This window comes from Mobula birostris, chromosome 9 (assembly GCF_030028105.1).
Source record: "Mobula birostris isolate sMobBir1 chromosome 9, sMobBir1.hap1, whole genome shotgun sequence".
Classification (NCBI taxonomy): Eukaryota; Metazoa; Chordata; class Chondrichthyes; order Myliobatiformes; family Myliobatidae; genus Mobula; species Mobula birostris.
This window is the reverse complement of record NC_092378.1, coordinates 146,289,779-146,314,007: the sequence shown is the minus strand read 5'-3', so window position 1 is coordinate 146,314,007 and position 24,229 is coordinate 146,289,779. Positions and strand designations below refer to the sequence as shown.

Below are 24,229 nucleotides of genomic sequence, written 5' to 3'. Positions count from 1 at the left end.
GACACTGTTTCGGTCTTGATGAAGGGCCTCGCTCCAAAACATTGACTGTTTATTCCCCTCCATAGATGCGGCCTGACCTGCTGAGTTAGTCCAGCATTTTGTATATATCACTCAGTTTATATTTGAGGTAATTTCACCAAATTGGTAATTTAGTACCAAGCAGGTCAACCTCGTTGTGTAGTTCTTGCATTTTAAGAACATAAGGAAATAGGAACAGGAAAAGGCCACTTGGCCCCTCTAGCCTGTACTGCCATTCAATAGGCCATAATTCCTTGATCTTTCTCTTTACCTTCTCTTTAGTTATTCCCAGTGATGTAACCTTCACAATCTTCCAGGATAGAGAATTCCAGAAATTCGCCACTCTCCGCGAGGAGAAATTCCTATCATCTCAGTTTTAAATGGCCGCCCCCAATCCTATGGCGTGTCCACTCATTTGAGAGAGTCAGAGAGTCATACAGCAAGGAAACTAGGCCCTTCGGCCTAGCTGGCTCAGGCCAATCAAGGAGCCCCATTTGCCAGCATTTGCTCTCTGAGGCCTCCGTCGGTCAGGGTTGTCAATGGGTGTGGCAACCTAGCTGTTTAGATACGTAAGCCCTGGGCAGTACACAATGGAGAGCCAGCTGTTGCCCATGTTCCAAGCTCCCCCTCTCCATGCATCTGATGAATCCAAAGGAACAGCAGAGACTGACATCGCAGGAGTTATCAGTCAAGGTTGAACTCAAGGTAGAACTGCCTTTGGGACTCCTGCTCCGGGTTATTCCCTCAGTGTTTACTCCTGCAGACTTCCCCATGAGTGGGTATATCTGCGAGGCAGCGGAAGTTTGAGATCAGGGTTTTTCCTTTTCCTGGATGAGCTGACAACCACAGCCGATGAGCCCTATCTGACCAGAGTGACTGGTTTTAAGGCAGCAGTGGCCTGCCTTTGCCCCTTCTACTGCCAGTAGAAACGGTTCCACCGGGCTTGGTAGCTAAGCCACATGTGAAGGCCAGGAGCTAGACTTGGTCGCCAGAGGCTATGTGAGGTGCACACCATTGGGAGCATTCAATAGATAGTGGGAGCTTGGTTCCCATTACCACCTCCAGCTATGACAACCTTAAGGAACCAAAAAGCCAGCATTTAGCCCATAACCTTCTAAACATTAATGGAAACACCTCAGCAACTACTCCGTCAAACCCCCTGAGGTTCTTGGTCAGACGTACATTGAAACATACAGTGAAATGCATTGTTTGCATCAAATCAGCGAGCATTATACTGGGTGCCATGCTTCCAGTGCCAACATAGCTCACAACTCACTAACCCTAACCCGTACCTCTTTGGAATGTGGGAGGAACCCGGAGCCCCCAGAGGAAACTCATGTGGTCAAGGAGAGATTGTACAAACTCCTTGGGGGCAGTGACAGGAATTGAACCTTGATCTCACAGCTGGTGAGCTGTAAAGTTGTGCTAATCGCTACACTACCCTGCCACCCTTGTCAATAAGATCATCTCACATTCTTCTAAGCACACAAGAATACAGATCTAACTTTAATATCTGCCCTATATGGTCAAGGAATTTTAGGTGGACATTTTAATATATGTATACAAAATACACATAGTGGGGTCTTTAGTACGTTCCACTATATATATGTGTGTGTGTGTGTGTGTGTGTGTGTGTGTGTGTGTATGTGTGTGTGTATGTGTGTGTGTGTGTGTGTGTGAGTGTGTGTGTGTGTGTGTGTGAGAGATTGCGTGTGTCGGATGTGTTGCAGACTTGGAGGAACCTGCCGTTGCAACAGCACTACGTGGAGAGCATGTGCGATGACATATTGACAAAGTATAACTAGCATAAATCCTTGTTTATATTTTGGGATTAGCACTGAGATCTGCTGTGTGTTTATTGGACCCTGCACTATATTCTGAATGTACCAGGCCAAGTGTGGAAATCTTTTTGAAAGCATGTATCCAAATTGGCAAAAATTGTTAAAAAGGTTCTCTTGTGTTCCATGGTAATTTTGAACAGAGACTATCATTGATTAATGATTTAGTAAAATATTTTTGGACATTTTTAAGGGAAAAGGATGAGTCCTGTTGTTTATTTACATGTATTCATTGTTTCACTATTAATAAAAATGGTAGATTGAAATAAATGAAGCATTTTAGAAAAGCTGTTCAAAAGTTATTAATATTAAACTTTTAAAAAGACAAGTGAAAAATAACACCATTTCTAAACAGTATTGTGATTGTACCTCATATATAACATATGAAATGTGAATGTGAAATTATAAACTTTGGTGCAGATTCATAAAAGACCAACTAAAGGAAAATAGACACGCTTTGCTCCCACGGAGACTTCTGTTGCTGCACTAACGATGACAAATATTTTATATCCAGCCTTTGGGTAATATAGAACATAAGATAATACAGGCCCCTCGGCCCACAATGTTGGCCGACTCCAAGATCAACCTGTCCCTTCCCTCCGACATATCCCTCCTTTATTTATTTATTGAGATACCACACGGATTAGGTCCTTCCGGCACTTTGAGGCCTGCTGCCCAGCAACCCCGGATTTAACCCTAGCCTAATCACAGGACAATTTACAATGAACAATTAACCTACCAACCGGTACGTCTTTGGACTGTGGGAGGAAGCCAGAGCGCCTGGAGGAAACCCACACGGTCATGGGGAGAACATACAAACTCCTTACAGGCAGTGGTGGGAATTGAACCCTGTTTGCTGGTACTGTAAAACATTGTGCTAACCACTACGCTACTGTGCTGGCCTATCAAAGAGTCTCTTAAATACTCTTCATGTATCTGCCTCTACCACTACCCTTAGCAGCATGGTCCATGCACCCACCACTCTCTGTGTTCAAAAAAAAATCCAACCTCAATGTCCACCCTATACTTTACTCCAAACACCTTAAAATGGTGCTCCCTTATAATTGCCATTTCCTCCCCGAGAAAAACTCTCCAGCTGTCCACTCGATCTATGCCTCTTATCATCTTGTACAACTCTATGAAGTCACCTCTTATCCTTCTTCGCTCTAAAGAGGAAACACTTAGTTTTCTCAACCTAACATAAGACAAATAAGAACAATGACAAATAATTTATTGTACCTACCGCTATTATCAGTGAATGTCAAGTGTTCATTCACAAACGACAGAGGAAGAAAAACATGAGCAGACCAAAGCCAATGCCAACTGGCCCAACTGTTCACTATCCAAATACTGATGTGTACATTAGGTATACGAGGAACTGGCATCAAGTTAGATAGTGAGACAGTGAGACATTTCCTCTGAAAGCATCTCACTGCTCTCGGGTTGTAAAAAATCCTTGGCTTCTTCATTTGGCAGTAAGAGTGATCATTATGTATCTTTTCATTATGGTGGGGTGTAAAGAAATAAGGGGTGGAACTGCATGCCACACGCCAACAAAACTTTTGCTCGTTTACGTCTGACTTTTATGATTTGCTGCTCCATGTGGAGTGTGCCTAATTACGTGGCCACTGAGCGTACGCAAAAAAAAAATCGCTCAATGTGTTTCTTTTGCAATGTAATGAGTGACGGCAAAAGCTCATAAGACTGATATGAAAGAACAATTATGTCACTGAGGTTCAGCAACACCATGATGACCTTGACAAATTACATGAAAATAAACTTTACTTTTTGTGTTGATTGTGTTTTTCTGTATAAATGTGTATAATTTATGTTTATTGGTATTGGTTTATTGTTATCATATCTACCAAGATACTGTGAAACACATGTCATACATACTGTTTATACAGATCAGATCATTACATAGTGCATTAATAATGCAGATGTGTTGGTGCGTGGCCATGTGGTTAAGGCGTCGGTCTAGTGATCTGAAGGTCGCTAGTTCGAGCCTTGGCTGAGGCAGCGTGTTGTGTCCTTGAGCAAGGCACTTAACCACACGTTGCTCTGCGACGACACTGGTGCCAAGCTGTATGGATCCTAATGCCCTTCCCTTGGACAACATCAGTGTCGTGGAGAGGGCAGCATGGGCACTGCTGGTCTTCCATACAACCCTGCCCAGGCCTGCGCCCTGGAAACCTTCCAAGGCACAAATCCATGGTCTCACGAGACTAACGGATGCCTATATATAATAATGCAGAATAAAATGTAAAAGTTACAGAACAAGTACAGTGTAGCTAAACAATGAAGTGCAAGATCATAATGAGGTATAGTATGGGGGAGGAGGAATGTTAGAGTCCATATTATTGTTAAAGAGCTCTGTCTAAGAGTAGTTCATTTTTGACTCTTCCAGTTTTGTTTTTTCATATTCTGTGTTTTTGCACATTCTTTCTTGTTTCCCTTATGCAATTTCTTTGCGTGGGGGGTAGGTTTCAGGGTTTGACATTCTTGCTGTTTGTGCAATTTGATTGTTTTTTTGCATGGGAGGGATTGATGTTTTTCTTTGAATGGCTTCCATGATTTTCTTTGTCTTGTGGCTACCTGGAGAAGGTGAGTCTCAGGGTTGTATACCGCATACTTTGATAATAAATGTACCTTGAGCCTTGATAACAATGGGATAGAAGCAGTCCTTACGCCTGGTTATACAAACTTCCAGGCTCTTGTACCTTCTGCCTGCTGTGAGAGGGGTGTAGAGAGAATGTCTGAGAAAAGATGGGGTTCATTTGCTCGTTATTATCATTTGAGCTAAATGATAGATTTTTTCCACGATCTAATTGTAAATTTTTTGGTATATTTTCTTTTCCTGCCGGCGGTTTGAAGCTTATTTTTAGAAGCTTTTTGTATGGTGCATGGCTCCGGGGTTGTACACCTAATGGGTTCTTTTTTTTCTCACTTTTTCTGCTTAGTAGGTTTTTTTTGTTATCACAAAAAATTTTTTTCAATCTTTAAGATAATGTCTTTTTTGAGACATTGTAAATGTTGTTACTTCAATGTACTCATGTTATTTCTTTTGTATACTATAACAATAAAAAGATTTGAAAAGAAAGAAAGAGAATGTCGGGGGTGGGAGGGGTCTTTGATAGTGCAGACTGCTTTACTTGGGCATTGAGAAGTATAGGGTACATAGAGGGGAGGCTGGTTCCTGTGATGTGCTGAGCTGTGACTGCTACTCACTGTAGTTTCTTGTGGTCTTGCCATGCCAAGCCATTATGCGTCCAGGAAAGTTATGGTTTTCTTGTGAATGCTGCTTAGTTGATGCGATGTGCCTGTGGTGCTACTGTGAGGAGGTTTCTCTGTGCATACGTGTACTTGTACGTGCAACAATAAATCCAATGTTGAATTACTAAAAGTGGAAAGAGAGGGGAGATTTGTTATGCTGTTCACAGTGTGTACGTTGTACTTTAAAATTAAATAATATTATGGGAGCTCATTCATATGAAGGGGTGTCTGTACCCGGAGACAGCTTGTTGTCTCCAGAGCTGTAGGCTGGCTTCAGCTGCACTGGGCTTTGTATCTATGGACTCACTTCAGTTCTGAATGTTGTTGCTTGCTTTTATTGTTTGCATGATACGTGTTGTTGTTCTCTCTATGCATTGGGTGTTTGTCAGTCTTTTTTTGTGGGTTCTTTCAGATTTCTTGCTTTGTGGCTGCCTGTAAGAAGACAAATCTCAAGGTTGTGTAATTTATACGTACTTTGATAATAAATGTACTTTGAATATTGAACTTTGAACTATGACTGCTCTACATTTCCTCATTCCATTGTAGTTTTGATAAGAGCCTGCAGAGGGCAGTGTCATTATGCAGTTGAGCATTGAACCTCTATTAGGTTGCAGGCAGGTAGCTTCAGTCCCCTTTTCTGAGTGAGGTGTAGACAGTGACAAGCTTAAATAGAATACAACAAGCTTAATATAATGAAAAGCATATTAATGCAACAACACAGACCTGAGTAGTCATTCTGAAATATAAAAGATAGATTAAAATTTAAAATTAAGATTTGCTTTATTTGTCACATGTACAGTACATAGTGAGTGATGGGGTGGAGATGTGTCTCTACCAAAGGAGGTGTGAGGTTCTCCTTCCCTCCAGTAGCTTGCAGGCCACCCTTGGGCAAGGTGTAGCACCTGTTTATCCCCCTCCCCCCTGCCCTCCAATCAGGTCATGTGAAGCCATGGGAGCAGGTGGTGGGTGGTCGTACGGGCAGCCGGTGCATATCACAAGTCCTGGTTATGCGACCACTGACATCAGGCAAACAATCTGTGGAGAGCATTGATAATGGTTGGGGTCACCTGTCTTGTAAAGACACTGCCCAGAAGAAGGCAATGGCAAACCACTTCGAAACATGTAGTGAAGGCCCGGAAGTATTGCTTTGCTTCTGGTGCTAACATAGCATGGCTACAATTTATTAACCCTAACCTGTATATCTCTGGAATGTGAGAAGAAGTTGGAAAACCCAGAGGAACCTATAGGGGGAACGGTCAAACTCTCTACAAGCAACGTCAGAAATTGAACCCTGATCTTATAGCTGGCACTGTAGGTACACAACTGTGTCACCCATATGAACATAACTGATATGAATTATATGATGTAATTGTGTATAAATAGATTTCACATATTAAGAAAGATTTAATGGTTACTATTAATATTTAATCATTAAAAGTTAGTACTTAAATAATTTTTTTATCACCTTAACTTGTTTCTTTACCATTATTAAATAGTTTATTGTTTGAGAATCAGGATGCTTAACGTTATTCAAGGTCACAAATCATGAACAATACCAAATACTGTGAAAGTGTATTTTCCAAGTTAGTGTGGATGTGTTTTCTATGGAGAGGAATGAAGAGTTGACATTTCAGGCCAAGACGCTTCATCAGGACTGAAAAGGAAGGGAGAAGAAACTTTTCCACTCCCGATGAAAGGTCTCAGTCTGAATCATCGACTCTTTATTCCTCTCCACAGATGCTGCCTGCCCTGCTGAGTTCCTCCAGCATTTTGTGTGTGTTGTTTAGGATTTCCAGCGTCTGCAGAATCTCTTGTGTGAAGTTTTTCCTGTTTGTGAAAACCCAGAATTAGGTTTTAATCTTTTGCTACCACAGGATTTCTGTTCGATAAACTTAGCAGCTTAACTTCATGGTAAAAGAGCAGAAGAAGGAGGCAGAGATTTTTCAGTAGTGGGGTGGTCAGGAAGGTCAGCTTGGATAAGATGGCTAAAGGCCCTGTTTCTGTGCTGTACGACTTTTTTTCAGAATCAGAATCAGATTTATTATCACTGATATATAGACATGGAACAGTACAGCACAGGAACAAGTCCTTTGGCCAAAATGTTTTTTCAAACCAAATAAATTAATAATCAAATGGCCAACTAAACTAATCCTTTATGCTTGTACAATGTCCATATCCTTCCACTTTCCTCACATTCATGTGCCTATGTGAAGAAGGGAAGATGGCGGCGCGACGCAGCTCGCAGCAGCCACTCCGATGGTGATGTCTATTATTTGTCAAGTAGGGTGCCGTGCACAATCCTGATTCGATGGAGACAGACGTGAGAGCACAGAGGAACACCTGGTGAAACTTCTGAAATGCCTGCTTCGCTGCTGCTGCTACTGTGTGGTCCAGAATCTCCGGAGGAGAAGGCCCCGAGTCCTCGGCTTTGCTTGTTGCTCAGCGGCCGGGGTGGGGTTGAAACACTCGGTAGAGGATGGTGCTCGGAGAGGCTGTGTTGGAGGGGCTGGTCGGAGGCTTGAAGTTTTCGGACGGACTCAGAGTCTGCTGCGGTCGGGTGCTTCCAATGGTGCTGCATCAGCGAGTTGGCGGCGCTTAGAGATTCATGGTGGGGAGAGTTCCTCCCTTCTGCTGCCTGCGTGAGGTGATGAGTCTATCAGGACTTTGAGACTTTTTTTTACCGTGCCCATGGTCTGCTCTTTATCAAATTATGGTATTGCTTTGCACTGTTGTAACTATATGTTATAATGATGTGGTTTTGTCAGTTTTAGTCTTGGTTTGTCCTGTGTTTTCTTGTGATATCATTCTGAAGGAACTTGTATCATTTTTTAATGCATGCATTTCTAAATGACAATAAATGAGGACTAAGTGTCCTCATAATCTAATCTAATCTATCTAATCGTCTCTTAAAAGCGCCTAATGTATTGGTCCTTTAATCTGCTCTAAAATTAATCTAAAACTCGTGAAATATATTATGAAATTTGTTGTTTTAGACCATAAGATATCAGAAATGAATTAGGCCCATTGAGTCTTCTCTGCCATTTCATCATGGCTGATCCTTTTTCCCTCTAAGCCCTGATCTCCTACCTTATCCCCGTTTCCCTTCATGTCCTGACCAAATAAGAATCTATCAACTTCTGCCTTAAGTATATCCAATAACTCGGCCCCCACGGCCACCTGTAGCAACAATATAGTGAAATACATGAAATACACTATTATTTGAAAAAATAAATAAGTAGAGCAAAGAGAGAGAGAGAGAGAGAGAGCAAAAACATTGAGGTAGTTTTCGTGGATTCATGGTTCATTCGAAATCTGGTGGTGGAAGGAAAAAGGCTGTTCCAAAAGCATTGATTGTGGGTCTTCAGGCACCTGAACCTCTTCTTTGGTAGTGGTAATGAGGAGAGGGCATTGTTGTTGCTAGGTAGATATATAAATGTGATGGAACGCACACAAAATGCTGGAGGAACTCAGCAAGTCAGGCATAGAGAGGAACACAGAGCTGACATTTTGGGATGAGGCCTGTCATTAGGACTGGAAAAGTAGTGGGAAGGAGTCAGAATGATTGGAAAGGAAGGGGGAAGAAATCGGTTCTTTGTTTCTCTCCATAGATGCCGACTAACCTGGTGAGTTCCTCCAGCATTCTGTGTGTGTTACTCTGGATTCCCACCTCTTAAAGTCCAACCCTACGTCCCCGTTGTGGGAGGTGGAAATGGGTAAGGCAGGCCAACGGGTGAAGCTGTATAGGCCAATTCCCCGTACCATGACTACAATGGGTTACAGAAATATTGATGATCTCCAAAGGAAGGTTGTTGATGGCCTATGTTCCACTGGGAACTAAGGGCCCAAGAAGAAGAAGACTTTTTCCAGCATCTGCAGAATCTCTTGTGTATAAAAATGAGATACTTGCTTCTGCTGCTCTTGCAGTGGTTTTCCACCCCGTGTAAAAGGGTATCTTCATGCCTGCTTCTGAACAGCACAGCTACAGGTGACAAGTGAAGAATGAAGCAATTATCCAACATTACTAATGAAAACGTCCTAGTTCACAATCATCCAGTCGTAATGCAAGAAGCAAGGGGCAACCAAGAAATAAATGCGTTATTCTGCCAATAGCAGCAGCAGATGTCTGATTCATCACATAGTCTATGTTCCAGTAATAATGGAAATGTATTTCAACTGGATTGATATACACATAGCAAAAAGTTTATTTTTATAACGTATTATTTTAAATTACTGGAAGACGCAATGAGAGTGGAGTCCTGAGATTGCTATGTGAAAGAATTCTATTCAGAAGGAATCCAAAATGATGTGACTGGTGTATATAGAATTAAGGAGCAGATATTAGTCTTTAGTGCAATGAAACTGAATTTTTTCGGCGGGCTTGTGGTCATTAGCAGTGCGATCACTTGAGTCAAGTATAATGTTCTCCTAAGGGTCTATCTGTTGGTTGGTCTAAAGTTAGTGGTAGAGGCCAGTCCAGGGTCCACATAATCCTGCCCCTTTGCCACTTGCTGAGCACCACGGGACTTAATCCAGGACGTTAGGGTGGATTTGCTTAACGGAGGACGCCTGTGTGTGGCTTTGTTTTACGTGGGAAGGCTGATACATGGGTAGCCATCACACAATCCTTGACAGATTGGGGTCAGGGTCCAGTGACATGGAATGCAAGATGACAGAGAAGGCTTCATTGCCATTGTGAGGTGTCATCATCTTCTGCCAGCTCCACTGTAGAGGTCTTGGTGGGATCGCTCTTTGTGTGGGATCTTCCCCTTGACCTACGGTCAACCCGACCAGGAGCTAAGTGCCAGACAGCATTCGCTCTTGGGATCTCAGGAGCTTAACAGCCTCTCCACCACGATAAGGTGATGATCCTCGGAGAAGAGGGGAGTGGGCATGACAGGTGGAATGACAAATTATATCTATTGTCATGAAAGAGGATCAAGGAAACAAAGAAAGATCAGACAAGTTAGGAAAGCATTTAATTGGAGTAAGGGGAAATATGAGGCTATCAGGCAGGAACATGGAAGCATAAATTGGAAACAGATGTTCTCAGGGAAATGTATGGAAGAAATGTGGCAAATGTTCAGGGGACATTTGCGTGGAGTTCTGCATAGGTATGTCCAATGAGACAGAGAAAGGATGGTAGGATACAGGAACCGTGGTGTCTGTACATGCCTCACGCTTTATGAGCCTTTGTAGGCTGTTGTAAATCTAGTCGAGAAGAAAAGAAGAGCTTACAAAAGGTTCAAAAAACTAGGTAATGATAGAGATCTAAAGATTATAAGGCTAGCAGGAAGGAGCTCAAGAAAGAAATTAGGAGAGCCAGAAGCGGCCATGAGAATGCCTTGGTGGAAAGGATTATGGAAAACCCCAAGGCATTCTACAAGTATGTGAAGAGCAAGAGGATAAGACGTGAGAGTATAGGACCAATCAAGTGTGACAGTGGAAAAGTGTGTATGGAACCAGAGGAGATAGCAGAGGCACTTAATGAGTACTTTGCTTCAGTTTTCACTATGGAAAAGGATCTTGGCAATTGTAGGGATGACACAGCGGAATGAAAAGCTTGAGCATGTAGATATTAAGGAAGAGGATGTGCAGGAGCTTTTGGAAACCATCAGTTGGAAAAGTCACTGGGACCGGATGAGATGTACCCCAGGCTACTGTGGGAGGTGAGGGAGGAGATTGCTGAGCCTCTGGTGATGATCTTTGTATCATCAATGGGGACAGGAGAGGTTCCAGAGGATTGGATGGTTGCGGATGTTATTCCATTGTTCAAGAAAGGGAGTAGAGATAGCCCAGCAAATTATAGACCAGTGAGTCTTACTTCAGTGGTTTGTAAGTTGATGGAGAAGATCCTGAGAGGCAGGATTTATGGACATTTGGAGAGGCATAAAATGATTAGGAATAATCAGCATGGCTTTGTGAAAGGCAGGTCTTGCCTTATGAGCCTGATTTTATTTTTTGAGTAAGGATGTGAAAACCATAGAAAGGGTGCAGAGGAGATTTACAAGGATGTTGCCTGGATTGGGGAGCATGCCTTATGCGAAGAGGTTGAGTGAACTTGGCCTTTTTTCCTTGGAGCGATGGAGGATGAGAGGTGACCTGATAGAAGTGTGTAAGATGATGAGAGGCATTGATCGTGTGGATAGTCAGAGGCTTTTTCCCGGGGCTAAAATGGCTAGCACAAGAGGGCACAGTTTTAAGGTGCTTGGAAGTAGGTACAGAGGAGATATCAGGGGTAAGTTTTTTTACACAGAGAGTGGTGAGTGCGTGGAATGGGCTGCCGGCGATGGTGGCGGAGGAGGATACAATAGGGTCTTTCAAGAGTTTCCTTGGCAAATACATGGAGCTCAGAAAAATAGAGGGCTATGGGTAACCCTAGGTAATTTCTCAGGTAAGGATATGTTCGGCACAGCTTTGTGGGCTGAAGGGCCTGTAATGTGCTGTAGGTTTTCTACGCTTTATATTTCTATGTTTAATCACCATATCCGTATTAGTAATTTGTTGTGGTGTGTTGACTCAACGTGAATCAGAATCAGTATCAGGCTTATTATCACTGACATAAATGTCATGAAATTTGTTGCTTTGCAGCAGCATTACAGTTCAATACATAAAACTGCTATAAATAGCAATTTAAAAAAATGTAAATTATATGTAGTGTAAAAAGTATGCAAAAATAGTCAGTTAGTGTTCTTGGGGGTTGGTTCATTTTCCATTCAGAAATCTGATGGCAGAGGGGTAGAAGCTATTCCTAAAATGTTGAGTGTGTGTCTTCAGTCTCCTGTTCCTCGTCCTTGATAGTAGCAATAAGAAGAGAACATGCCCTGGGTGGTGGGGCTCTACAATGATGGAAGCCCCCTTTTTCAGGCATTGCCTTTTGGAGATGTCCTGGATGCTGGGGCTAACCAGCTCTCCATCCTTGTCGGCAGCACTGGGGCTCCACAGGGGACTGTCTTGTCTCCCTTTCTCTTCACCATTTGCACCTCGGACATCAACTACTGCACAGAGTCTTGTCATCTTCAGAAGTTTTCTGATGACTCTGCCATAGTTGGATTCATCAGCAAGGGAGATGAGGCTGAGTACAGGGCTACGGTAGGAAACTTTGTCACATGGTGTGAGCAGAATTATCTGCAGCTTAATGTGAAAAAGACTAAGGAGCTGGTGGTAGACCTGAGGAGGGCTAGGGCACCGGTGACCCCTGTTTCCATCCAGGGGGTCAGTGTGGACATGGTGGAGGATTACAAATACCTGGGGATACGAATTGACAATAAACTGGACTGGTCAAAGAACACTGAGGCCGTCTACAAGAAGGGTCAGAGCTATCTCTATTTCCTGAGGAGACTGAGGTCCTTTAACATCTGCCGGACGATGCTGACGATGTTCTATGAGTCTGTGGTGGCCAGTGGTGTCATGTTTGCTGTTGTGTGCTGCGGCAGCAGGCTGAAGGTAGAAGACGCCAACAGAATCAACAAACTCATTCGTAAGGCCAGTGATGTTGTAGGGATGGAACTGGACTCTGACGGTGGTGTCTGAAAAGAGGATGCTGTCCAAGTTGCATGCCATCTTGGACAATGTCTCCCATCCACTACATAGTGTACTGGTTGGGCACAGGAGTACATTCAGCCAGAGACTCATTCCACTGAGATGCAACACAGAGCGTCATAGGAAGTCATTCCTGCCTGTGGCCATCAAACTTTACAACTCCTCCCTTGGAGGGTCAGACACCCTGAGCCAATAGGCTGGTCCTGGACTTATTCGTGGCATAATTTACATATCACTATATAACTATTTATGGTTTTATTACTATTTATTATTTATGGTGCAACTGTAACGAAAACCGGTTTCCCCCGGGATCAATGAAGTATGACTATGACTATGACTATCACTTTATAAATCTCAGTCTATGGTTCCAAATTCAAGTCTGTATGTGGGTTACAGCACATCAAGTGTGAAGGTGGCTTCTACCTCCTCTGTCCTGTTAGGCTGTGTATCCAGACCCCATCCACGTGCTGAACTTGAAAGAAACCCCTCTTTAATCCTTCCACCGATAACCTCAAACCTCTGCCCCTTGCTGTCGATCTCTCTGCTCAGTGAGAAAGGCTTTGCCTATCTGTGCTATCTTTCCACTCATTATTTAATAGTTCTCCCTTCTTCTCTTTAATGCTGACAGCTTGACACAGAGCAGGGAAAGAAACCTAAACACAAGAGATTCTGCAGATGTTGGCAATCCAGAGTAATACAAGCAAAGTGCTAGTGGATCTCAGCAGTTCAGGCACGAAACGTTGACTGTTTATTCTTCTCCAAAAGAAACTTAAAGTTGAATAGTGAAGTCTGGTATCATCATGGTTGTGATTGGCTCACACAGTCCAAAATCACAGGTAATATCTTCATAATCTGGAGCCTGGAGATGGGGCACGAGTCCATGATCGACTCTATTTCTTGGTAATCCCCCTGATAAAAGTGCTGAGGGAGACTGAAATCACTGAGGAGAGTGCAGAAGGCAGGCGGGTGTTCAGTGCTTTCTACCGGTCTCTCGCTCGCTGCTGTCGAAGGAAGGTGTCTGTGTGTGACGGTCTTTCTCTCTCTCCCTCTACGCTGTCCGAGGAGGATACTGGAGCTCTGGGTCTCAGGCAAGATTTCATTGATGCGCTTCGTAGATTGGACTCTGCACTTCATATTATGACGTATTTCTGGTTTCTCTTCAGTCCTTTTTATGTTGCTATTTTGGGCCATTTTGAATCGAGGCAGCCTGCAGATAACAAACACTGAGATGAACTGAATATGCGTACTCTTTCAATTTTGTGTTTTCTGTACTGTGTTTCTTGCTCAACTTTTGGTGCTGTTTGCACGTGGGGGGGGGGTTGCTGTTTTCCTTTGAACGGGTTCCATGGATTTCTGTGCTTTGTGGCTGTCTGTGGGGAAGACAAATCCCAGGGTCGTAAATACTTTGATAATAACTGTGCTTTGAATTACCTATGACCAGCCTATCACAATGGCCTCCTTCAGGTTGGAAAGTCACCCCACTTCCATTAGCCTCGTCGGCAGTGCCTCTATTGTAAACCCTCCTTGACTTTCACATCATTGGTTGTCTCCCTAGACACTACAGCCTGGGACACTTTCTAACCTCAAGCATCTCGGTTTCTTCAGAGGTTTCTGTGAAGCAAACAGCACTAGCCAAGCCTTTGGTTGCATTCCCCATTTCATTCAGCACCTAACTCTTTCATCACGTCTCTCTGAGGCTTCTTCTCCACTTTCCCATTGTTTAAAGGAACGCTGATATACTCTGTTTGCTGATTGAATCTCATTCTACTTCCTTTCAGGGATTTCTGCATTCACTGGAAGGACGAGAGAACAGTCTTAGGACTGGTATCTACTGCTAGGACTACAGGCCAAAAACTGAGGCCCTAATTACCTTGGTCATTTATGATGGGCATTCTATATTGACTGTATGCCCAGAGCCAGACCACTGAAATTGACATTCTATTCACAGTTCTGGTTCTGAAAGACACCATAAGAAATTAGAGCAGAATTAGGCTATTTGGTCCATCAAGTTGGTTCTGTCAATCAATTGATTATTATCCCTCTCAACTCTGTTCTCCTGCCTTCTCCCCGTCACCTTTGACACTCTTGAAGAACCTATCAAACTCCAGGTTAATATACCAAATGATTTAGCCACCTCTGCCATATGGGGCAATGAATTCCACAGATTCACCACCTTCTGGCTAAAGAAATTCCTCAAGGGATTATAGGCAGACATTGGAAAATATTCAGTGATGTTCTCAAAGCCTCCCTGAAGAACTGACAGATCTTCACTGATGCCTGGACATCTCTGGCCCATGACCACTTGATGTGGAGAAAGAACTTTCAGGATGGTATTGAGGACCTCAAGGTCAGGGATCAACAGTACAGAGGACCCCTGCATAAATGGCACCTCACAAACTTCTCCCACCTGTTCATCAACTACTCCCTGGCCCATCTGCAGAAAGGTCTTCAGTTCACACATTAGCCCTGTCAGCCACCTCAGAACCCAATCGTCAGTCTAGAAAGCCCAAGAAGAAGAAAAAGCCAAGGTCAATCTATTCATGGGAGCTAAGAGTTATGAATTTCAGAACAACACAACTCTCAGTGTCCCCTTTACTATCAGATTTCTCAAGTGCATCAATCCATGAACACCCATTATTCTCTTTAATGCACAATTTATTTATTTAGTAATTCATAATAATTTTATGCCTTTGCACTATACTGCTGCAGCAAACAGCAATACCATGTCATATGTGTCAGTGATACTAAATCTGATACCAATCATAGAACACACTATAGACGTATGTTTCATTAAGACATAATTAGGACATTTATGATCCTTCAATGTATTATAGACTGGATACATATCTGTCTAAATACTAATGATAGTAATATATTATACAAATGCTTAGAAATCAATTAAGATATTTTATGACTATAAGATATATGAGCAGAATTAGGCCATTTAGCTAATCGAGTCTGCTCTGCCATTCTGTCATGGCTGATTTATTATCCCTTTCAATCCTATTCTCCTGCCTTCTCCCCATTACCTTTGACGCTGTTACTATTCAAAACTCTGTCAATCTCTCCTTTAAAATATACCCAATGACTTGGCCTCCCCAGCCACCCGTGACAATGAATTTGACAGATTCCCCATCACCTGGCTAAAGAAATTCTTGCTCATCTCTGTTCTAAAGGGACATTCTTGCATCCTGAGGATGTAGACACCACCGATATTGGAAACATCCTCTCATGTGCACTCTATCTTGGCCTTTCATTATTCAATAGGTTTCCATGAGATCCCACTTCATTCTTCTAAGCTCCAGTGAGCACAGGCCCAGAGCCATCAAATGCTCCTCATACATTAACCCTTTCATTCCGAGGATCATTCTCATGAACGTCTTCTGGACCGTCTCCAATGCCAGTACATTATTTCCTAGATAAGGAGTCCAAAATTGCTCGCAATACTCCAAGAGAAATCTATCCAATGCCTTATAAAATCTCTGCATTAATCCCTGCTTTTATATTCAAATCCTCTTGAAATGAATGCTAACATTGCGTTTCCCTTCATTACCACCAACTCAATCAGCAAGTTAACTCTTATGGAATCTCGCTCAGAGACTCTCAGTCCCTTTGCCTCTCTGATTTCTGAATTTGCTTCCCATTTATAAAATAATCTATGCCTTTATTCCTTCTACCAAACAGCATAATTGTATAATTTAATTAAAGTTGAACTAGCAGTGGCCAAGAGTGCACAACAATATGCGTAGGAATCAGTTTCTTTCAGAGAACTTGACCTGGACTTGGAGGAAACTTCATCCTGTACTTCAGAGGTAGCATGAAGACTTGGTTAAATATCTCACAAAGTTCAAATTTCAAAGCAAATTTATTACCTAAATACATATATGTCACCATATACAACCCTGAGATTCACTTTCTTGCAGGCATACTCAATAAATCCAATAACCATAATAGAATCGATGAAAGATTACAGCAACATGAGTGTTAAACCTGTGTGCAAAAGACAACAAAATGTGCAAATAAGAACAGGAAGAGGAAAAAAAAGTTGTTATTCAGAGCAAACATCAGAATGGGGAATGTGATCTAAGTGAATTAGACTTTGGAATGATTGTTGGTGCCAGATGGGGTAGTCTGAGTATCTCAAAATCTGCTGATCTCCTGGGATGTTCATGCACAACAGTCTCTAGAGTTTACAGAGAATGGTGCGAAAAACAAAAAAAAATCCAGTGAACAACAGTTCTGTGGGCAAAAACACCTTGTTAAGAAGAGAGGTCAGGGGAGAATGGCCAGACTGGTTCTAGCTGACAGGAAGCCGAAAGTAACTCAACAACAGTGGTGTGCAGAGGAGCATCTCTGAATGCACAACACGTCAATCCTTGATGTGGATGGGCTACAGCAGCAGAAGATGATGAATGTACATTTTGTGGCCACCTTTTTTAGGTGCAGGAGGTTCCTACTAAAGTGGCCACTGTGTGTACAGCTTCTTTGAAATACAGCTGCACCTGAAGACAGCTATTACATGGCCATGAATGGTGCATCAGATTTCCAGGGCAAATCACATTGCTGATGCAGCCAGTAAGAGGCTAACATTATTGCAACAATAACTTCATATCTTTGAGATCTACACTTGATTGACAGAGAACTCCATTGCTTGTGTCTATTATGCTGTAATGATGGACAATTGGGAGCGATTGCAAAGACCCCAGCCTAATCAAGTGACTTAGAGGAAAGAAAGTGAGAGAGAGAATTGCAAGTAATTTGCATTTCCCTGGGAATAGAGACATAGCTCAAATTAACACTTTTTTTTTCTTTTATCAATTCCACCCTGGTGTTCTGGCTGGTCATAGTCCCTGCAGCAATATCCTGCTTTGTTAATGCAGGATAAAATTGCTCGCAGTTACACTGCCCTTTATAGAATGTCGAACAGTACAGCTCAGAAACAGGTCCCTTTGGCCCCTAATGTTGAGCTGAATAAATTTCTTTTTAATATTTTTTATTAATTTCTACATAGAAGAATAAAGAGTCCAAGAAAATACATATTATAAAACAAAAGAAAAAATATAATAATACCAGATACGTTATATTGAATCACATGAGCGCTCAGTCGGGGGGCAGAAGAAACGTTACAAGGACTGCCTGAAAGCGTCCCTCAAAGGCCTGGGTGTCGACATCAACACGTGGGAGACGCTTGCCCTCGACCGTCCAGCTTGGCGCAGCAAGATCACCACAGGAGCCCGTGCAGCTGAAGTCAGGCGCATCATCGAGGCGCAACGAAAGCGTGCTGTGCGCAAGGCCTGAGCAGCATCCACTGCCACAACAGCACCCACCCACTTGTGTCCCACATGTGGGCGAGCCTTCAGGGCCCTTGGCCTCATCAGTCACCTCCGGACCCACAGCCACCAATCTCCCATTTGACTTTGAAGCCATGGTCATCTTCGACTACGAAGGATGAACAACAACATTGAATCACATTAACGAACTCCTTACCCTATATTCATGTAGATTAGCAGAATATTAAAATAAATCTATACCCACTACCAAAGTCGAAGCTGTTTGGTAAAGGAAAAAAGGAAAAAAAAATCCTTATCAGATAATAAAATATGCTATTAACCAGCTTCTGTACTTTAACGAGAAATCAAAGATTATGAAAATAATTTTAAAACGGTCCCCACAAATTTTGAAAATCTTGGTTAGATTCAGAAATTGAACAACGAATCTTTTCTAAATTTAAGCGTGCAATAACATCCCGTAACCACTGAGCGTGGTTAGGGAGAACAGCATCCTTCCATTTAAACAAAAGTGCCCTTCTAGCCATAAGAGAGATAAAATCCAGAATGTGCAGATCAGATGTCTTCAAAATGATATCTTCCCTTCCAACAATACCAAATAGAGCAGTCAAAGGATTAGGCTTAAAATTTACTTTAAAGGGTACAGAAAAAGTTTGGAATACTTCCTTCCAATATTTTTCAAGACTTGGGCATGTCCAAAACATATGAATAAATGAAACTTCTCCATTGTTACACCTATCACAGTAGGGAGATATATCCATATAATAACGAGATAACTTACCTTTGGTCATATAAGCCCTATGGACCACTTTAAATTGTAGGAGGGAATGATGAGCACTTAATGATGAAGTATTAACCAATTTAAAAATTTAATTCCAAGTTTCTTCAGAAATTGAAATCTGTAAATCTTGTTCCCAAAGATTTTTTATTTTGTCCAAAGAATGATTTCTCATTCCCATCAACATATCATAAATATTGGATATTGAACCATTATAAAATATTTCATATTAAGGATTTCATCTAATAAGTTCTTATCAGGACTATTAGGAAATGTATATAATTGAGATCGCAGAAAATCTCTAATTTGTAAGTACCCAAAAAATGGGTTTTTGGTAAACTATATTTAATTAACAGTTGTTCGAGTGAAGAAAGACTTCCTCCAACAAACAGATCCTGGGTGCTGAATAAATTAAATTAGTAATCAAATGGCCAACTATTCTAATCTCTTCTGCCTACATAATGACCGTATCCTTCCATTTTCCTTGCATTCATAAGACCATAAGATATAGGAACAAAATTAGGCCATTTGGCCCATCGAATCTCCTCTGCCTTTTCATCATGGCTGATCCACTTTCCCTATCAGCCCCAATCTCATGCCTTCTCCCTGTATCCCTTCATGCCCTGACAAATCAAGAAGCTATATACCTCTGCCCTAAATATGCCCGATGACTAGACCTCCATAGTGGTCTGTGGCAACAAATTCCACAGATTCACCACTCTCTGGCTAAGGAAATTCCTCCTCATGTCTAATCTAAAAGGACGCTTCTCTATGCTGAGGCTGCGTCTTCTGGTATTAGAATCCTCCATCATAGGAAACATCCTCTCCACATCCACTCTATTGAGGCCTTTCAACATTCGATAGGTTTCAATGAGATCACCCCTCATTCTTCTGAATTCATATGCCTATCTAAACATCTCTTAAAAGCCTCTAACCATAATTGCGTCAACCACCAGCCCAGGCAGCACATTCCATGTACCCACCATTCTCTGAGTGAAAGAACCGGCCTCTTATATCTCCTTTGAAACTCTCCCCTCACCTTAAATACATGTCCTCTGGTACAGTATTAGACATTTCAAACCTGGGAAAAAAAGATATTGTTTGTCTACTCTGTCTATGGCTTTTATATTCTTATGCCTCTATCTGATCTTCTTTCAGCCTCCTCTGCTCCAAAGAAGACAACGCAAAGATGTCCAACTTCTGTTTATGATACATGCTATAACTATATCATGCTAAATGGTGCCACAGTAACGTAGCAGTTAGTGCACTGCCTTTACAGCTTGGGCCATCAGATTCAGAGTTCATTTGTGGTGCTGCCTGTAAGGAGTTGGCACGTTTTTCTCATGAGCACATGGATTTCCTCAGGGTGTTCCAGTTCCCTCCCACCTTCCAAAGGCGTACCAGTTAGTAGGTTAATTGGTCATTGTAAGTTGTCTGCACTGTATTTCTAAAATAAACTGGGCCATGTCCACTATTTTTTAGGAATTTTCATTCAAGGGCATTGGTGTTTCCCTACCAGGCTATGATGCATAGGCTCCACCACATATCTATAGAAGTTTGTCGAAGTTTTAGATGTCATGCAGAATCTTTGCAAACTCCTGAGGAAGAAGAGGTGCTGCTGTGCTTTCATTGTAATGGCACTTATGTACTGGGCCCAGGACAGGTCATCTGAAATAATAACACCGAGGAATTTAAAGTTGCCAACCCTCTCCACCTCTGATCCTCCGATGAGAACTGGTTGATAGATGTTTGGTTTTCTCCTCCTGGAGTCAATAATCAGCTCCTTGGTCTTGCTGCTGTTGAGTGAGAAGTTGTTGTTGTGGCACCACTCAACCAGATGTTCAATTTCCCTCCTATCTGCTGATCCATCACCACCTTTGATTCGGCTGACAGCAGTGCTGTCGTCAGCAAACTTGAATACAGCATTGGAGCTGTGCTTTGCCTCACAGTCATCAGTGTAAAGCAAGTACAGCTGGGGGCTAAGCACTCAGCCTTGTGGTGCACCTGTGCTGATGGAGATTGTGGAGGAGATGTTGCTGCCAATCTGAACTGACTGGGGTCAGCAAGTGAGGAAATCAAGGAGGCAATTGCACAAGGGGCAATTGAGGCCCAGGTCTTGGAGTTTATTGATTAGTTTTGAGGAAATGATGGTATAAAATACTGAGCTGTAGTCGGAAAAGAGCATCCTCATGTATGCATCTTTGCTGTCCAGATGTTCCAGGGTTAAGTGAAGAGCCAATGAGATGACATCTGTTGTGGACCTGTTATGCTAGTAGGCAAATTGGGGCAGATCTAAGTCACTTATCAGGCAGGAGTTGATAGGTTTCATCACCAACTTCTCAAAACAGTTCATCACTGTGAATGTAAGTGCTACTGCACTATAGTCACTGAGGCAGGTTACCACGTTCTTCTTAGGCAACAGTATAAGTAAAGCCTGCTTGAAGCACGTGGGTACCTCAGACTTCTGAAGCAAGAGGTTAAAGATCTCCAGTCAGTGGATAAGAGTTTTATAAAGTTTCATTGTAATTTCCTGTTTATAAAGCAGCAATATAACTACCTATCACATTAAAATAACCGGACTTGGCTTCGCACAGTCTGTTACTCTCTTTGTGTGGCCACTGTTGACACAATGTTTGGATATGGCCCCAGTGTGTAGAGAGAGACACTGAAGTGGGTCAACAGTTCACTGACTTTAATAACTGTTGCAGAATTTAAAGGAAAAGAAAAACAAAAAACGCTAGGCCTACAGGGCCATTAACTAAAACTCTCAAATTGATAATGAAATGCTGACACTGTGGTTTGAAGCAATTGCTAAATACTAAATGAATACTGGTCCCTTACAACGTCTGTCGAAACGGTAGTCCTCATTCCTGACAAGGTTGAAGGTAAGCAGGGAGCATAAATGTTGTTGTGCTTCTGGTCAAGTCTCAACAAGAGTAGGACGAAAAGAAAGGAGTTAAACACCACCATAATGAAACAGCAATTACCTTGAATGTGCATACACGTGAACGATCTTGCCGAATCTGTTTCATAGCCCTCCTGCACAGGAGCGTGGTCCGTGGTTGTGGCAATTTTCCTTGCCATGGTTTGGAGGCTTGCATGCTTCATTTGTTCAAACATGTGCTTGATGAAGGAGCAAGCTGAAGGAAGAGCGGAAAGTGTGCTGACCAGATTTTCATACCGTGTAACAGCATAGAGCAGTGCCCAGAACGGCAGAGACAACTGTACGGAAATTTTGTGGACTTTGAAAACACTTTAGATAGCATCCACAGGGAGAGCCACTGGCAAATTCTCAGATCATATGGGATCTCTTCCAAGATTGTCCAGTTCATCCAGAGTTTCTGTGCTAACTTCACCTGCACATCTGGGGACAGCAACTTGAGCTTTGAAGTCAAGGCAGGCATCAGGGAAGGCTGTATAATGTTGCCAATATTGTTGAACCTGGAGATTGACTGGGTTATGAGGCAAAAAAAAAGACAAGCAGAGAGGCATTAAGTAGATTCTATTCTCTACTTTGGAAGACGACTTGGCAGATGACTTTGCACTACCAGCACACGCAAGGGAAAACTCAGAGCCTGTATACCTTTGCTGGACAAGTTGGACTCGGAACCAGTCAAAGAAACACTGAGACCATGACCCTCCTCATGTCAGCACATACAGCATCAATTTATCCAGCCCGGCAGATTCACATACCTGGGCAGAATCATTCAGCAGGATGTTGGGATCAAGGACGACATTGAGTGCAGACTCAGTAAAGCTAGAAACATTTTCAGAACAATGAGCAACATATGGGGATCAACCAAGTACAGTGTCCACACCAAGGTGAAGCTGCACCAGAGCTGTGTTCTGTCCATACTCTTGTACAGGTCAGAATGCTGGCACTAGACAGAGGGAAACCTTGCCAATCTTCATCATTTCACACCATGAGCTCTGGGAGATTCTCCACATTTTCTGGCCAAGAAAGATCTCCTACCACGTCCTATGCTTCCAAAGTCATCAAACGAACATGGGTACAATCATCATGAGAAAACAATGGAGATGGATTGGGCATGTGTGAGAAGAAAGGTCAATTTCATCATTAAGACAGCACTTCACAGGGAAACCAAAGACAACTTGGTGCCATACCATAGAGGTAGAAATAAAGATACTGAACCACACCTGGGGCACAATAGAGAAGATGACCAAGGACAGACAGGGATGGAAGACATTCATTGCTGTCCTAAACACCATGGCATAATGGGCAGTAACTAACTAACACCCCCATTTTCCTGTCTTCTCCCCACAGCCTTGGATGCCTGGTCTAATCAAGAACCTATCAACCTCCATTTTAAATATACTGAATGACTTGGCCTCCACAGACATCTGTGGCAACGAATTCTACACATTAACCACCCTCTCGCTAAAGAAATTCCTTATCATCTCTGTTCAAAAGGGACTTCCTTGTTTCCTATGCCCTCTGGTCCCATCAGGGAAGAGTCTACGTAGGAATACAGAGTTGACATTTTGGGCAAGACCCTTCATCGGGCTGCGTTTTTCTGATTTGAAACATACAGAGAAAGAAATCCCTCTCCATCTATTCTTTATTTGCCCTTGCGACTGCAAAATCTTTTCACAAATTCATTCTCATTAAAAACCTAAAAAGCAAGCTTCCACCTCAGGTGATTTTTGAGAAGTTATTTAGTTCACTGCATATCTGAGCTCACATGCACAGTGAAGGCAGTAGAACTTCTAAAATAAATATTTTCTTGAATGGCTTTCAATTTTTTTGTTCACCTAGTATCTCATTCTCTCACACACGAGGAAATCTGCCAATGCTGGAATTTCAAGCAACACACATAAAAGTTGCTGGTGAACGCAGCAGGCCAGGCAGCATCTCTCGGAAGAGGTACAGTCGACGTTTTGGGCCAAGACCCTTCATCAGGACTAACTGAAGGAAGAGCTAGTAAGAGATTTAAAAGTGGGAGGGGGAGGGAGAGATCCAAAACGATAGGAGAAGACAGGAGGGGGAGGGATGGAGCCAAGAGGTGGACAGGTGATTGGCAAAAGGGATATGAGAGGATCATAGGACAGGAGGACCAGGGAGAAAGAAAAGGGGGAGGGGGGGAAAAGCCCAGAGGATGGGCAAGGCATATAGTGAGAGGGACAGAGGGAGAAAAAGGAGAGTGAGAGAAAGAAGGTAGGGCATTAGCGGAAGTTAGAGAAGTCGATGTTCATGCCATCAGGTTGGAGGCTACCCAGACGGAATATAAGGTGTTGTTCCTCCAACCTGAGTGTGGCTTCATCTTTACAGTACAGGAGGCCGTGGATAGACATATCAGAATGGGAATGGGATGCGGAATTAAAATGTGTGGCCACTGGGAGATCCTGCTTTCTCTGGCGGACAGAGCGTAGGTGTTCAGCAAAGCGGTCTCCCAGTCTGCGTCGGGTCTCACCAATATATAGAAGGCCACATCGGGAGCACCGGACGCAGTATATCACCCCAGCCGACTCACAGA

The 24,229-nt window shown here is 42.7% G+C and overlaps 1 protein-coding gene across 1 annotated transcript in view; it reads left to right on the top strand.

The window, feature by feature from the left end:
* The window catches only part of LOC140203162 (ras-related protein Rab-26-like), a 486,870-nt gene that overhangs the window by 16,989 nt on the left and 445,652 nt on the right, over window positions 1-24,229 (top strand). The window lies entirely within an intron of this gene.